At 42.5% G+C, this 14,021-nt stretch overlaps 1 protein-coding gene across 1 annotated transcript in view; it reads left to right on the plus strand.

Moving 5' to 3' along the window:
* The first annotated feature begins 645 nt into the window (after positions 1–645).
* Positions 646–14,021, plus strand: part of LOC110527438 (E3 ubiquitin-protein ligase MID1) — a 55,354-nt gene continuing 41,978 nt past the window's right edge. The window contains exon 1 of the mRNA XM_021608707.3: positions 646–1,075. The gene's annotated coding sequence lies outside the window, so the exon portion shown is untranslated. The remainder of the gene's footprint in view (positions 1,076–14,021) is intronic.

Raw genomic sequence — 14,021 nt, forward strand, 5'->3', positions numbered from 1 at the left:
AGCTCTGGTGAGTAATGTTGAACCCCTATTGTCAATCAAACTGCAGGCATGCTGAGGCGGAGTGCGCCTCATACTTCTATTTCCAAAATCCTGCAATCTGCTGCAAAAATATTTTGGCCTAGATTTACCCAGAGGCAATGGCATGTTTTCCAAGTCAGTGGGCGACGCTACAGAGAGCTTGATTATCATCAGGAACAATAAGGGAGACTGTTGTTTGAATGGAAAGAAAACCCCAGCTGATCCTTCTGCCTTCAAGGACTGTCTGGAATACCCCATGATACACACACCTCAAGTTGAGGGAGTTTACACTTTATTTTCAAATATAGTCAAGTTTACACTTATTATTTTAAAAAGGTTTACAGTTTATTATAACAGTTCACAGCTAAGAGTTGTTTTATAAGTAGGTTTATAAAAAGCACAGGATGAATGTTCAGAGTTAACAAGTGTTTTAAAAAGGATCAAGTAAGAAGAGCTGGTGCACTGTATCCACCATGTTTATGAGAAACAGTGATATAGATTGCAGACTTAGTGCCAATGGTTTGTCCTGCTAAGTGTCAACACAATCAGTAGCATCTCCCCCCTGAGGTTTCCCGCTCTTTTGTGTCCCAGTCTGAAGTCAACGAATGGGACAGTGGGAAGAGGGAAGGGGGGGGGGGGGGGGGGGGGTGGTGGAGGAGCAGGAGGCACAACGCTCAATGTTCCGCATAATGGGAATGAGAGGTCCAAACCACATGATAAAGCACTCAAAGCACTGGTCTCTCCAGCCTGCTTCACGCTCTCCTGAGCAACTTGACAAGTACGAGTCAGGGGAAAGGGGGAAGGGGGGATGAGAAGGAGAGGAGGGGGAGAACAACAGAGAGAAAGAGTTACTGAGGAGGCTTGATCACTAATGTTGTGTTTTGAGTGCCCGTTGGATACGTGGCTCCGTCTCTCTCTCTCTCTCTCTCTCTCTCCCTCTCTCTCTCTCTCTCTCTCTCTCTCTCTATCTCTATCGTGCCGTGCTTCATTGTTTTCCCAGGTTGGTCATCCTACGCTTGTCTGTTCTCGGTTGGAGGATCACGAAAGAGTCTTGAATGTAAGTACTTCTTTAATTTGTTCAGGGCCATCCTTGTGGGCTATTGGAGTTTGTTTAGTTAGTGGAAGATGCTGATGCACTAAGCTTGGTCAAACACGGGGAGGTGTGTTTTCGGGGGCTCCATGTGCTTGGGCATGGGAGGCTCCTGCACGTGTACGTTGTTGTTATTCTATCTGTGGCTTCAACTCTTCGGGTCTGAATTGGACTGGGATAGACTTCTGGAGCATGGCATTGAGATGTACTTCAAATTGATTCAGATTCAGTAACACAAAGTAAATAAAAGTGCAAATACTTTGAGGTAACTATATGCAAATGTATGTCCAATACCATAGATTCAATAATACATAAACCTATTACATTGCTGATTCATTTTGCAGTACAGTTATTGAGAACATTATAACACACATTTCAATGGAAAATGTGATGTCCTACTATTGTTGCTGAAACAGGTAGGCAATTTGCTTTGCATGTTGAAACAAACATCCAAGTGATGTTAGCTTTCATGCAGAGGATATTTTTCAGATGAATTCGTATTGGGACCATAATTCCAGTCTTGCCCGACTAATGTCTAATATAATGACCCTAGTCTTTGTTTCATTGGAATAAGACTTTGGTCTATTTTGTACTCTCACAGGCAGCAGCCAGAAGGACTCTGAAAAGGGCAAATACTCTTGGAGCAATCATATCTTGTGCCTTTTTCAAGCGATTTATCTTCAGAGGTTTGCCAGAATCAAACCTCTGAATGACATGCTCACTGCTGAATTGTGTAGCAATCTAATACAATAATGTACAGGGTACATTATAGGGCAGTGCCTTCAACTGCGCTCAAGGACAAATGTTTTTCATTTTGCACTGCAGGATCATGTTGTCAGGCTTTTTCTGAGCACCTGCAACTGACCTGGGATACATTTAGTCGTACATGTTTTGCTGTTGATAGTTAACATTTACATTACGTTTAAGTCATTTAGCAGACAATCTTATCCAAAGCGACTTACTGTACAGGAGCAATTAAGGTAAGTGCCTTGCTCAAGGGCACATCATCAGATGTTTCACCTATCCGGCTTGGGGATTCGAACCAGCGGTCTTTTGGTTACTGGCCGAACGCTCGAAACCCCTAGGCTACCTAACAACAAAGGAACAATTCTGACCTAACTTCTGGTCTTTTTTGGTCAATTATAGATGAAAGATTGACCCATTTTGAATGTTATATTGTTTTTGTGCACCTCTGAGCGATGTACTATCAATTCCCGGGGTCATTTCATGTATTTAAAAAAAAAAAAACTTTATTTGGCCAAGATAAAGCAAAGCAGTTCGACACACACAACAACACAGAGTTACACATGGAGTAAAACAAACATACAGTCAATAATACAGTAGAAAAATAAGTCTATATACGATGTGAGCAAATGAGGTGAGATAAGGGAGGTAAAGGCAAAAAAAGACCATGGTGGCGAAGTAAATACAATATAGCAAGTAAAACACTGGAATGATACATTTGCAGTGGAAGAATGTGCAAAGTAGAAATATAAATAATGGGGTGCAAAGGAGCAAAATAAATAAATAAATAAGGTTGTTTGGGCAAAAATATAGATGGGCTATGTACAGGTGTAGTTATCTGTGAGCTGCTCTGACAGCTGGTGCTTAAAGCTAGTGAGGGAGATAAGTGTTTCCAGTTTCAGAGATTTTCGTAGTTCGTTCCAGTCATTGGCAGCAGAGAACTGAAAGGAGAGGCGGCTAAAGGAAGAATAGGTTTTGGGGGTGACCAGAGAGATATACCTGCTGGAGCGCATGCTACAGGTGGGTGCTGCTATGGTGACCAGCGAGCTGAGATAAGGGGGGACTTTACCTAGCAGGGTCTTGTAGATGACCTGGAGCCAGTGGGTTTGGCGACGAGTATGAAGCGAGGGCGGGCCACCGAGAGCGTGCTGGTCGCAGTGGTGGGTAGTACAGTATATGGGGCTTTGGTGACAAAACGGATGGCACTCCAATTTATTGAGTAGGGTATTGGAGGCTATTTTGTAAATGACATCGCCGAAGTCGATCGTTAGGATGGTGTGTTTGGCAGCATGAGTGAAGGATGCTTTGTTGCGAAATAGGAAGCCAATTCTAGATTTAACTTTGGATTGGAGATGTTTGATGTGAGTCTGAACCGTCCAGAGTAGTGATGCTGGACGGGCGGGCAGGTGCAGGCAGCGATCGGTTGAAGAGCTTGCATTTAGTTTTACTTGTATTTTAGAGCAGTTGGAGGCAACGGAAGGAGAGTTGTATGGCATTGATGCTCGTCTGGAGGGTTGCTAACACAGTGTCCAAAGAAGGGCCAGAAGTATATAGAATGGTGTCGTCTGCATAGAGGTGGATCAGAGACTCACCAGCAGCAAGAGCGACATCATTGATGTATTCAGAGAAGAGAGTCGGCCCAAGAATTGAACCCTGTGGCACCCCCATAGAGACTGCCAGAGGCCCGGACAACAGGCCCTCCGATTTGACACACTAAACTCTAGGCAATCGTTTGAGAAACTAAGGCTATCGATTCTGCCGATGAGGATGTGGTGATTGACAGTCGAAAGCCTTGGCCAGGTCAATGAATACGGCTGCACAGTATTGTTTCTTATCGATGGCGGTTAAGATATCGTTTAGTATTTTGAGCATGGCTGAGGTGCACCCATGACCAGCTCTGAAACCAGATTGCATAGCAGAGAAGGTGCGGTGGGATTCGAAATGGTTGGTAATCTGTTTGTTGACTTGGCTTTCGAAGACCTTAGAAAAGCAGGGTAGGATAGATATAGGTCTGTAGCAGTTTGGGTCAAGAGTGTCCCCCCCTTGAAGAGGGGGATGACAGCAGCTGCTTTCCAATCTTTGGGAATCTCAGACGACACGAAAGAAAGGTTGAACAGGCTAGTTATAGGGGTTGCAACAATTTCGGCATGTCATTTTAGAAAGAAAGGTTCCCGATTGTCTAGCCCGGCTGATTTGTAGGGGTCCAGATTTTGCAGCTCTTTCAGAACATCAGCTGACTGGATTTGGGAGAAGGAGATATGGGGAAGGCTTGGGCGAGTTGCTGTGGTGGGTACAGTGCTGTTGACCGGGGTAGGGGTAGCCAGGTGGAAAGCATGGCCAGCCGTAGAAAAATGCTTATTGAAATTCTCAATTATAGTGGATTTATCAGTGGTGACAGAGTTTCCTATCCTCAGTGCAGTGGGTAGCTGGGAGGAGGTGTTCTTATTCTCCATAGACTTTACAGTGTCCCAGAACTTTTTGGAGTTTGTGTTGCAGGAAGCAAATTTCTGTTTGAAAAATCTAGCCTTGGCTTTTCTAACTGCCTGTGTATATTGGTTTCAAACTTCCCTGAAAAGTTGCATATCACGGGGGCTGTTCGATGCTAATGCAGAACGCCATAGGATGTTTTTGTGTTGGTTAAGGGCAGTCAGGTCTGGAGAGAACCAAGGGCTATATCTGTTCCTGGTTCTACATTTCTTGAATGGGGCATGCTTATTTAAGATGGTGAGGAAGGCATTTAAAACAAATAACCAGGCATCCTCTACTGACGGGATGAGGACAAGTTTTCATGTGTATCTAAGCTATTGCCGTTCAAGCAGGCAGAAATTTGGCCGGTATGACATAGAATTGTGATAAAGCCGCTCTCAATACACTGGAAGTTAATAGGAATATAACTTTTAGATTGTGAAAACATCTATCATCTATCATTTATCAACATCTATCATGTCAGATTTCAATACTGGCCGATGTCATAACTCGGGAGGATGTCTTCTCTCGAATGAGCCTTTGATAATATTTTTGCGATATTCCTACATTGAGAAATGTGTAATTGAACAGGAGGTCCACCTAATATCGCCTATTTGTCGGCCTCTTCAGTCCAGGGCGCCTTGCATGGTTCCGTTGTGAATGTCAGACTCCACTCTGCAAGGCACATCGATCTGCAGGCTGAACATGGTGAGATTGTAGACTCTTAAATGGCCTCCAGATTGTTTAGGCGGTTTTACAGCTAACTAGCTACTCACATGATGATATTGACTTTGGTATTATTGTATGGAGTTATGTTTGCAGGCCAGCCCATAGAGAGAGTATCGCATTGTGGATTTTGTAGCCAACTTGATCTGGAACAAATTTCCACGATATTCATGTTGCTACCAACATTATAGGAATTAGTTGTTTGGGGAGATTTTTCCTTTAGGGGTGAAGCACTTTGAAACTCCCAGGATAATGTATTCATCAATGCCTAATTGTAAATTCCACATAGAACTAAAAATGAATCATAAATGTCACCGTGACCCTTTTCCACGTGGTTGTCATGTAACGGTTGTCTTCGTCGTCTGACGACGAGTATGAAATATCGGACCAATGCGCAGTGTGGTAAGTGTCCATGTTCATATTTATTTAAACTCAGAACACTAAACAAAATAACAAAGAGAATGAAACGAAACAGTTCTGTGAGGTGACATACACTAAACAGAAAATAACCACCCACAAACAAGAGTGGGAAAACAGGCTACCTAAGTACGAACGACACCTGCCTCTGATTGAGAACCATACTAGGCCAAACACAGAAATATAAACGCAAGAACAAAACATAGAATGCCCACCCCAACTCACGCCCTGACTAAGGTCAGGACGTGACATGTCATTATATGCAGGATGCTTTTATCGAGTATTTCAATTCAGTGCAACTCAAGGACATTTTGAAGTGAGTTTCAGTCAAGACGACTGATGAAGAATCCACATGGTGTACATACATTTAAACAATAAGGCTCGAGAGGGTGTGGTGTATGGCCAATATACTACGGCTAAGGGCTGTTCTTATGTGCGCCTGGATACAGCCCTTAGCCGTGGTATATTGGCCATACACCACAAAACCCAGAGGTGCCTTATTGCTATTATAAACTGGTTACCAATGTAATTAGAGCAGGGCTAGACCCACCCAGTTTGTAAATATCAATAATACACATGCTTGGTGTACAGAGTGCACATCAAATAAAGAGTCCAAATTGGTGGCTACAACCCAAGTTTTAATATTCATTGTTGGTTGTTTTTCTGTGTGGCTGCTCTCTACTTTCACACGGTTCTGTCCTGGGCCCATTGTTATAGCGCGGCAGAATGTGTCCTAACATAAATATTGGATGACAAGATAAGTGTATTGGTGCAGGGGCCTGCTTCCTCCTTCCAACCCCTCATCTAAACGTATAACACCATCAGCTAGTCCCAAGGGAGTGATAGGATACATTCTGAAATATTTCTAAACACTTTGAGGTCAGGAAGGTAATATGCTCTTTGGAAACCGATGAAAGGTAGGAAAGCTGTCCGGAACTTTTTATTTACTTGTGAAAAGATGTACTTTCTTATTCAGACTTCTCAGTTGACCTCGAGCTAATGTTTGTCCTCTGAGAGAAACTGTGAAATGGGACTGCTTGGGGTCAGACATATAGATGTAGGATCTTAATTTGATCGCTGTTTTGTTGCTGAGAATTTTCCATAGCAGGAAATTCTAACTTGTAGTGTATTCAAGGTTTAAAAAGGCTTCTAAAGTTAGCAATTTCCACTTTAAAATGTCAAACTTGATTTGCCCCAATGGCAAATGTATCAACCCCTACAAAAACATCCATTACTTATAATCTACATGATAATTCACATTTCCTGTTGCTGCTGACTCAAATTAAAATTCTACACTTGTATTTATAGATTTGAATAGCTTTCAGTCTGCCCCTCGCTTCAGAAAATTCCTGATTCTAGTTGACACAGAGTTGAGGCAGTCGTGACAAAGTCAGGGAGTGACAGTTCTGGACCTGAGGCATGGAACAGAGCTGTGGTTGGTCACACTGCTGAGACTGTTAACATAGAAACACAGAGAAAGTGATGCTGTTATACAAAGGCTTTGTCTTTGTTTACTTGCCAAATAAATTCCATCAACAAATCATGGCCATCCCCCAAACAGTAAAAACAAAATGGAGAATGTATTCATATTACCTTGGTGGGATCAGAATCAGTTCAAAAAACAACATGGTCTCTTTAAAATGTCAAAATGGTGATATTTAACCTCTGTACCCAAGCTGACCTATTAGTTATATAAATGATACAGATATTCCTTTACATAGACTGCTATATGTTGTTAGTCAAAGCCTACAAGGGAAGATACCACACTGGTTCGCAGTTGTCAACAAGGCAAAGGCGAGTTCACATCGGACCACAGTAATTAGACTAAAGAGGGACTGTCCCTATTTAGTCTAATTACTGTGGTCCGGTTTTAATAAACCAACTCCCTTGTTGCCATGGTAGAAACACCACTGTTTCCAAGCAAGGCCTTGGCATGGGTGACCAGCAGTGTCTCAGATCTATTCATGGCCAGCCAGTCTCCCAAATTCCTGCTGAAAATCTATCCTCTCCCCCTGCTGTGGCTTCCAGTGTCTGGCAGCCATTCTCTGGCTCCTCCACATCACACAGTTTCCCACTTGAGTCAAGAATGCTGGAGTTTTCAATAGAACTAAAAGTGGTTTGTTTGTGAGGGCCTTTCTCTTCTACACTGTGGGGTTACTGGACTGTGTGAAGGGTGGTTTGTGTTCCGTGTGACCAGACATGACACTAGAACGTACCTCTTGGCAAAGACAGACTAGAGAAAACCAAGCAAATCCAATTTGCTGTGGTGGAGGGTGGATATTTAGTTCTATTCTTCCACCCGCACCTACTCATTAAAGTTTGTAGGCTTGGGAATGAGGCAGTGGCCACCCTTTTCCAGCTCTATGCTGAGGACAGTAGCAGTGGACATACAGTCGTAGTATAATTACCTCTGGGATGGCGTTGTGCAAACTTGTCTTTAGCTTCAATGTCATGGCTATTAAACCAGCTATGATCCTGCCACAAACAAAATGGTCAATGACTTTACCCTGAGACCGGTTTCACATCACTATCTAATGAAAGTGCGACGTCAGTCTTTGGGTATGCAGGGACATGATATGAAGCTGCTGTGGAGGTTTGTTGACTATAACACTGTTGTCACCTTCAATATATAGCAGAAATGACCTGAGATACCTTAGAGCAGAAACTGATAACTGCAAATGTATTTTTGTCTTGAACGTCTTGACTTAGGCTCAGGGCAAATCATTGACCTCAGACAGTACCAGTATTAGCCTAATCTGAGTATCTGAGTTGACTTACAAGGGCCTAACGCCATCATGTATGGTTATTGTTTCTCAAGTGCACACTTGATTTGAACTGGTTGATTTTAGGCTTTGTGCCAACATGATTTTAGAAAATGTTGCATTGACAAAAGGCGCAGATGGGGTTTGTGGACACAGCTGTCGGCGTTAACTGGATATTCGATTGGATGATGTTTCCTGTCAATGGCACTGCATTTATACAACGGAGCAGTAGATTGTTTTTCAAGCTGCAGTAGGCTAGACGATAGCCCAGGATAAAAGAGAGGAGAAGCGAGAACAGAAAGAGCAGTATTGATTGTCTCCTAGCCTTTCGAAAACATATGTTTACTTTAAAAGGAAAGAAGACAATCAATGTGCTTCCCTATTTCATGTTGCCTCTGTGGTGAAACTGCAGCAAGGTTACACATTTATTCTTACCAGAACTCGAGCACTGAAACATCTTAGATAACCTTCTACTTGCTTTTTGCTGCTGAAAATCTGCTGTGCTTTGTAATTATTCATTGTGTTTGTGGACCCATTTGACCCAGTCTATGGAGGGAGACCATAACAGTACATTGAAATGCAAGGTGCGTGTACACACAGCTAAACCGTGTTTAATCTCATTAATGCAGAGAGGCCACTATTGGTCCTGGGGAAATGTAATTTTGTTATCAATTTCCCCTAATCTCCACTGTGATAGAACAGGCTAAAGGGGACAGTATTATTAAATGCAAGGGCTTTGGTGGGCAGTCCTGGCATATTAGATATATAATTTCCCTGAAGGGCCTAACACCAAAGTTAATGGTCAAATAAATGGTCAATTAGTCTAAAGTAATCCATTTAGAATTCATATGGGACAGGTTACCTTAACAGGGTATATTTATGAAAATCAGGTAACACTATACATTAGGCTGCTCTTATACCCGTGTAGAAACACTGCAATTACACTAGTAACAACATTGCGGTAATGATGATCTTAACGCATACAGTATTTCAGCATTAGTACACCGGTAGAAGATTCACTTATTGCTAAACGTCACAAGAGCATCACAAGTGCAACTTATTGTAATGTTAACACACATCTAGTCCAGGGAGGGTGACACATCTAGTCCAGGGAGGGTGACACATCTAGTCCAGGGAGGGTGACAATGTGCTGACTTGATCATGCTTTCACGCCACTCGTTCCACACTATCGACTATGGACACACTCTGTTGTCTCCACAGCTCGATGCAGCAACCACTCAATGTTGTTTTCCATCCACACAATCCATTTGGACTAATTTGATATCCATCCCGTGCTTGAGCACACGCTGAGAGGAAGTGTCAAGGTTGCATTGCAAGTGCACCAATCAGAAAGCATCTTTCTTTGTTAGCGGATAACAAGTTGTGAGACAACAAAGCCACGGTGTGTCAAGGGAAGTAATGTGAAATCAGTATGTGGCCTATGGTGAATTCTGTAACGCGTTTCAAGAACAAAACATCACATTCTGTCTTGATAGAGGCTTACAATGCAACGTTTGCTGGACAAAGGCTATGCTGTAGGTGGTTTATTGATTTCGTTTTTCGATGTAAAAAGAATAGAGATAAGGTGCTTAGTTTGCCTTTATTCTGAGTCAGAATCTGTTAAAGGCCCAGTGCAGTCAGAAATGCATTATATATATATTTCCACACTATGAGGTTGGAGTAATACTGTGAAATTATGAACAATATGATAATACCCTTTTAGTTTAAGAGTTGTTTGAAAAGACCACCTGAAATTTTAGCCTGTTTTGGTGGAATGGAGTTTTGGCCTGCCTGGCGACATCAACAGGCGGTAAATTAGTTTACACACTCTTAGAAAAAAAGGGTTCTGAAAGGGTTCTTCAGCTGTCCCCATAGGAGAACCCTTTTTGGTTCCAGGTAGAACTAATTTGAGTTCCTTGAACCAAAAAGGGTTATTCAAAGGGTTATCCTATGGGGACAGCCGAAAAACCTTATAGGTTCTAGATAGCATATTTTTTTCTAAGAGAATAGATCAATTAAAAGGGAGTTCCCCTCCCTACTCAGACAACTCCTAGACAGTCCTAGCTAAATTATTGCTTGAGAAATGTATCTTTGCTAAGAACCTTTTTTCGCTTCTTTTTGATCATATTAATGAGAAATATCACAGTAAGGTTTGATATTGATTTGATATTGAGATAAAACGGCTGCATTAGACCTTTCAGACTTAACTGTTCAGGGTTAAAACTATTTCAGGTGAAAGAAACCCATTGTTTGACTTCCCATTGAGATCCTTAGAACGTTTTGTTTAGTTTGGACCCTATTCAGAACTTTTGGAATGCAGAATTTAAGGAAAATTAGTCATTCGAGATTTTGATAGGATCCACGACTATAGCCTGGCTCGAGGGCGTATCAATGGATCACGCGACCTAATGGTCGCTCATCACCATTTTTAATTCCTCTGCCATAGCTACCCCATGTCCGCTCATGTAAAATGCATGACTCTGATGAATGTTCCTACGCCTTCATCTCTTAGCCCCGTTATGCATTTCTCTGCCGTCTCTCCCATCTCTCTGTCTTTGATGCCTAAAGATGATACATAACTTTCGTATTAGCGAAGAGCGAAGTGAGATATTCCAGTTCTGAGCGAGCCGAGGGTATAGACCTCTTGCTCTCTGTTTTGAAGGAGAGATAAATCACGTCTATCCCTAACGGGCCGTCACATTACACACTGCATTACTTCTAGCTCCACTGTTAGGGGAACAGCGAGGTTAGAGTGGCTGAGTTATTCATGACTTATTCATGAACTTGCATTTTTATACACCTGGATATTTTTGTGTGTGATGTTGCTAGCGAGGGCATATGGTACAGGTGGTAGCCCGCCTGGGAACTTAGTCTTTTCCCATCCATATCTTTCAAGGCATTATAACAATGTTATAAATTATTATAAGACGTGTAATAACTGTCTTATAAACCGTGTTATATCGTATATATCAGATTGGCTGAACAAACGCCCAGTGCTCACTCCCCCACACTGGATATGAGTGATGTGTTCATTAAATATAATTTCTCTTTTTAATCGTTTCATCTCTAATAACTTCAAGCGTCACAGCTTACATGGGCACTCGACAAATAGTGTCTCCGTACGATGCGTGTTAAAAAAGGATTAGCTGGCTGTCGTAATGGGTTTGGCACATCACATTTCTGCTGTAATCATAGTAAGTCATAGTGAATGCATGAAACATATACAGTATTTATGTCACTGAATTGAGGATGCAGAGGATTATAGCACATCACACCATCACAGGGTCCAAAACCTTATTTCACTCAATATGTCCTTGCCGGAGTCTAGCTAGTGTCAGTGATGGTGAGAGCGGAGAGGACGTGCTTGACAGTTTGAGTTCTCGTTGTAATATTGTTCCTATTGTGAGCAAATGGTGATGCTGTGTGACATGCCAGTGTGTATGTTTGTGTGTGTGTGCATGCATGCTTGTACCCATATGTGTGTTTGTCTGTGCACACGCACGTGTGTGTGTGTGTGTGTGTGTGTGTGTGTGTGAACTGGACTTCCCTTGTGTGACAGAGAATGACAGCTGAGTTCAGTGCCGGGCGAGGGTGTGTGTGTGTGTGTGTGTGTGTGTGTGTGAGTGAGTGAGTGTGTGTGTGTGTGTGTGTGTGTGTGTGTGTGTGTGTGTGTGTGTGTTTGCCAACACTTCAAGCATCACTGCAAACTGTTTTCACTGTGCAATGCACTGTTCACCGCTGGATTTGATTCAGCATCAGGACGTCTACTGAACCGTAAATTCATGATGCTAAAGATATTGATGTTGTATTTCCATTCATCTCACTAGTTCGTATCCACTGGCAGAAAGGAGAATGCAGTCATCACTTGTTATAGTCATTATTGACCTCTTAATTCGTCCCTGAGCGGTCATTTCATTCAGTTTGTGTCCAATTATTGGTTATTCCCTAGCAACCACGGCCGGACTCAGAGGAAGTCCATGAACAACATAACACAACAAAAAGAGAATGTCTGGTCCTTTCAGCTGATACATGTTATTTCTCTCTGTGTCTTGTTGAACCACGCAGCCAGGCATACCTGTGGAACTTGGTGATTAGATCTAAAATATTGGGCCATCCCGGAAAGCATTTTCTAGGTGCCTGTGTTGAGATGCCAGATGCAAACACTGGCTGTATATATCACTACAAAGAGTAAAAAATGCTCTTTAAAGGCCCATCTGAACTCAGTTAAAGGGGCAAAAGTCACCAAGTGAAGAAATGTGTTTGGGATTTGCCTGGAGGCCATGACGCCTTAGAGCGTGATGCCCCCGAGGCAGATGCGTACTTGTATTAAAGTGCCCTCCCTTTTCTGTGAGTGCTTTGTCAACAAAGCTATACAGAGAGCTTTAGATTTCCACTCAGCTTTATTAAACTACCACTAACATGTGTAGGAGCTCCCCTGTCAGACCATACCAGTTCATTGCAGGAGGGAGTCGAGATAGATGTGAGTGGTAAAGATGTTACGACCAGGGAGGAAGATGAGAGATGGTGATAGTGTGTGTGTTTGTATGTGTGTGTGTGTGTGTGTGTGTGTGTGTGTGTGTGTGTGTGTGTGTGTGTGTGTGTGTGTGTGTGCGTGTGTGTGTGTGTGTGTGTTATCCATAGCAGCAGTGCCCTCTAAATAATCTGGTAACAGCCCTGGTCAGGCTTATCCCTTTAATGGGCTCACTTAGAGAAAAGAGGCAATCTCCTGAACATTCCAATCATTCCACCATGTTAAAACCACGGCTCCCAGAACGCGTCCGAGAAAGAAATATAGAGAAACCCCAAACAACAGCTTGTGCTAATCATGTTTGTCAGTTTCAACCAATATAATCGCCCACTCCTGATGAAAGAGCTGGCATTTTTACTTCGTACACCATGACTTTGCACTAATGATTCCACAGACATTGTGTAGGTTGATGATATTACTTCCCTCTACTAATTCGATTGCAGTCCTTCCAGGAAGAACAGAGAAAAGAATAGAAACACAGCGTCAATGAATAAAATCCTTTACATTGGAGGACGCAAGGAGCGACCTTGTTATAAATGACCTTTTTGACTTGTATAAGAGTCTCTTGAACACTGAGGAGGCTGAAGAACGCTGAGCTCTGCCTGTGTGCCTGAGAGGCATGCATTGTGTTATTACAGTGAGCTGGGCGCTTTCCAGCCAGGCTCTGTGACTGGAGGTCTATTGTGGGCTTAATTAAAGAAAGAGTCTGTACTGTGGGTATTCATGTGCTTTCTGAAGAGGCCTCTCCACCTAACAGCACATCCCAAAGCAGCAGCAGCAGCAGCTCTCCAAAGGTTGCCCAGAGAACTGGGTTTTTGTTTGATTTTCTTTTTACTCTAAGGGAAATGGAGGGTATCATCTTACTCTGGAGATGGGCACTTATTTACTGAAGCTATTCTGGCGTAGTGTTTTTCCCAAAGGTAGAGAAACCTCTCTCCTGCTCAAACCTCCTACATAGTCTTTGTCTTAAAACGTACAATCTTTTTTCTACATTTGTGCAGACTATACATCGTGTTTCATCAAATGTGCTTAGCTGACATATACTGCAGAATCACATTTTGTGATGATACAAGAACTTAGCTTTTTCCGTTAAGATCTCAACTCTTGTCTAAAACTAACCTTAGATGGAAATGGATTTTCTTGTCTTTCTCAAAAGTACAATTTTTAAACGGTGCCTTACTCATCCAGTTCCAACTCTAAAAATAAGTGTCAGAATCACTGCCACGGTCAGGGTGCTTAACTAGCCCAGCGCCCTGATTCATTCCATTCA

This window comes from Oncorhynchus mykiss, chromosome 7 (assembly GCF_057628025.1).
Source record: "Oncorhynchus mykiss isolate SJ-2025 chromosome 7, ASM5762802v1, whole genome shotgun sequence".
NCBI lineage: Eukaryota > Metazoa > Chordata > Actinopteri > Salmoniformes > Salmonidae > Oncorhynchus > Oncorhynchus mykiss.